The sequence below is a fragment of the Armigeres subalbatus genome, chromosome 1 (assembly GCF_024139115.2).
Source record: "Armigeres subalbatus isolate Guangzhou_Male chromosome 1, GZ_Asu_2, whole genome shotgun sequence".
Taxonomy (NCBI): domain Eukaryota; kingdom Metazoa; phylum Arthropoda; class Insecta; order Diptera; family Culicidae; genus Armigeres; species Armigeres subalbatus.
In genome coordinates, this window is record NC_085139.1 from 41,892,227 (window position 1) to 41,895,749 (window position 3,523).

The 3,523-nt window shown below is 36.6% G+C and overlaps 1 pseudogene; it reads left to right on the top strand.

The window, feature by feature from the left end:
* Window positions 1–219: 219 nt before the first annotated feature.
* LOC134206118 (uncharacterized) lies at window positions 220–2,072 on the top strand (annotated as a pseudogene).
* The last annotated feature ends 1,451 nt before the right edge of the window (window positions 2,073–3,523 follow it).

A 3,523-nucleotide genomic window follows, 5' to 3' on the forward strand; every position in this document is an offset into this window, starting at 1 on the left:
ATTTTTAGATTAAAAAGTGAACAGAACGAAAAAAATAAAAAACGTTAACAGCAAATGAAAAAAATATAGTTGGAGAAAAAAAGCGACTAATTAATTCAGTTTGACAACAAAATATGTAAGTTTAATTGATAAAATTGAATTCAATTAAAATCGTACTAAGCATATTTTTTATTTGCAGAGTGTTCTTAATAACGGGTAAGATGGGAAGAGATGTTGAAGATGGCTTCCAGCTCCGAAATCGGAAAGTTTCCAAGTTTGAACAAGTTGGAGGTATTTTTTTTGTAATTTTCGTTAAACAACAAATCACTCACAAAAAAAGCTACTCTAAAACTAATTATTCCCTTATTTTCAGGGCGTAGGAGGAGGATCTCCATATATCGCAAAAAACAACACATTTAACAGCAAAAACGAAAATTTAATTATGGAATTTATTGTAACAGTAAAGTTTCAACTGGTACATTAATTTGTTTTATTTATTTTCACTTCAAAACAAAAAAAAACAATCAGAGAAATCCAATATTACCGTTTAGACTCGAATTGCCGGACGCTTCGAAAGCCGGACACTTCAATTGTTATTTGACTTTATTTACCATCCCAAGAAGTATTTCTTGGGTTATCAGTGCAGGGAAAGATTCTTAGATTTGAAACCATTTTAACAAATGTAAGTAATCCGTGATCTGTGATAAAAACTTGAAAATGAGAGGTGAAAGTTGAAGGCATGTCATAATCAACGGTGAATTTCGTTTTTCTTAGAATGTAGCATAAGACTCAACATTAAAAAAACTAAGCTCATATTTTCTATATTCGATCATTTGCAAGGAGTATTAGTAATTAATAAACATAGTATTATCATTGACGAATACATAGACGGAGTGGTGGCCATTTTTTCGGGCACCACTATATACCCCTGGGGAGTGACGGATTACAATTATTACAATCACTCGACCATTGAGAAGCCCCTCAATCCAAATCACGTCAGTTTGACAACAGTTGTCATTTCCATTTTGTTTACCTCCTGTTTCTGATTCAAAAATCAATGAATCGAGACGAGTTTGTTTAATCACGGTGGAAACCAATGTTCTGAAGCCAAAACAAGAAACACAACAGCGGTACACTCGAGGTCGGGGAGTGAAACGTACCAGCAATGGCGCTAAAGTGGTACCCACCAAGAAAATTCATCCTCGAGCGATTCCCGACCCGGATCCGCCGGTTCAATACATTTCGTCGGTAATTGTGGATGGTCAGGATGTTTACTATACATACTCAAAAAGTAGGCGACGATAGTTCGGAAGCAATTGGATTAACGGAGGAGGAGGAGGATGCCTGCGATTGTGTCGTTAGACTTTGATGGGACCTACACGGACGACGCGCCGGAGGGTAAGAGCAGCTGCTGAAGGATGAGCAAGAGTACTATAATGTTGAACCGCTGGAGTCAGATGTTTGTTTAATCTGCTTGAGTTGTCGGACCTCAAGGACCACATTGTGGACGCACGACGGATTGAAGAGCAGATCAAAGATATGGCATGTGAATATTGTAACAGAATATTTTCGGATATTAAGACCCTGGGCCTGGACCGACACATCGGTAAAATACACTTCACAGGATCACCTCAATGGACACACTGGGGATCGTGTTTACCAATGCAGTGAATGCAAAGATCAGCGTATGCCTTCCGGATGGGATGTCTGGTGCACAAAATCTTCGACCATGTGAAGCTGAACGGCGTATACGTGTGCCCCGGGCTGTCGAGCGGCACAAGTACCGGCACAGCCGAGTACTGCACCAGTAGCAACAACAGCACCAGCACCAGCTAGATCTAATAATGGGACACAGCGGAAGAAGAAATTCCGTCAACGCCGGTAAGACATCTTATTTTTTCAAGGAAAATGAACGAAACAAATTTCTCAATGTTTTTGAAAGCTTCTCCAAAACCGAAACGTGGATCAGTCGCTTTCGTCTGTACCACGAAACAGGAAGAAATTTTAATATTAATTTACGGTAAGCCATTGACATTTCTTTTACAATTATGTATAGTTTTTTCAAAAGCTCCAGAAACAAGTGAATGTTGTTTCGATTGATTAAATATGTCATATTGATTTTACTTTTGAACACATAGGCTTTGGTCCGATTCGCGAATTAAAATCAAATTAAACTTAAAAATGACAGTTATATATAATTTTCTATAATTTTCATATAATTTTTATAATTTTCAAATAACCCTACTCGCAGAGCAAGATTACTTTGACCGATGTTGAATCGTTTTTGATAGATGTTTTGACGGTCTTACTGGGTAGCACCAGCCATTCTTATGAGCGGGGATTTCATAATTTCGAATTGTCACTTTTAAGTTTAATTTGATTTTAATTCGCGAATCGGACCAAAGCCTTAAAAACAATACAAAGTACGAAAAAAGTCCTCTTGAAAAAATTTATATAAAAATGAGAATTATATTTCGGTAATTCCTATTTCAAAAATGGGATTTGGTTCGTTATTTAGAGGGCAGGCCATAGTAATTTATGTATTCAATATGAATGTAAACATATCAGGCATAATTTTTCATAAGGACGTATGTAACAAAAGTAAACAAAACGAGATTTTGAATACAACATGACAATCACACGCGACTTTATATAATACTCATCGATTTTACTGATTTTAGATCTTAAATTTTTTTAATACAATCTTTTTACGAATGGACGTATGTAGAATTTTCTATTTTTGAAGTCTCACTGTTACATACGTCGCTTTAACATATGAGAACTAAGAGCGACCATGTGAATATCATGTTGTATTAAAACCTCGTTCTGTTTACTTTTATTACATACGTCCTTATGAAAATTATGCTTGAATTTGAATTTAATTAATTATTTATTCATTATTAATGAAAACTATTTTCCAGGTCAACAGGTCAACAGCTTCGTCTTGATGGACGATCGCATAGTTGATGTAATTTCCTTGGAAAAACTTATTCATCTCGGACAGTCAAATGCCTAAGCAAGCTGATTTGTTTATGCTGGATCTCTGACACTGAGCTGGCGGGTGGATTGGACGACGGACATCTGATGATGTTCAACGTGGACGACGGTGACGAAGAGACTATGAATCACGAGTTAAAGCAAAATTTGCACAATAAACATCCGGTGCCTGCCGACTTGCATGTTGATTACGGAGGCGGATGAATTGGGTTTGCACAAGTACCCTCAGCAGTCAGAGCACAATTGTTATTAATAAAGGTGGAGTTTGGAAGCATTTGATCGGTATGGTCACAGTGGAAACGGAAGACCCCATTCGAGAAGCAAGCAAACAACCGCGTCCTGAAAAATAAAAGAAAAACAAGCGATACGTTCTGGTGAACAAAACCGATAACAATATGAGCACTCCCTTGCCAAATAAACAGAAGGATGATTCACAATTAAAGCCAGAGGGAATCAAAACGCCATTAACTCAGAAAATAAAAAAAGGTAAATAATTTGGAATTAAAGATTTATTGGTTTATTATTAATAAAAACTGTTTTCAGGTCA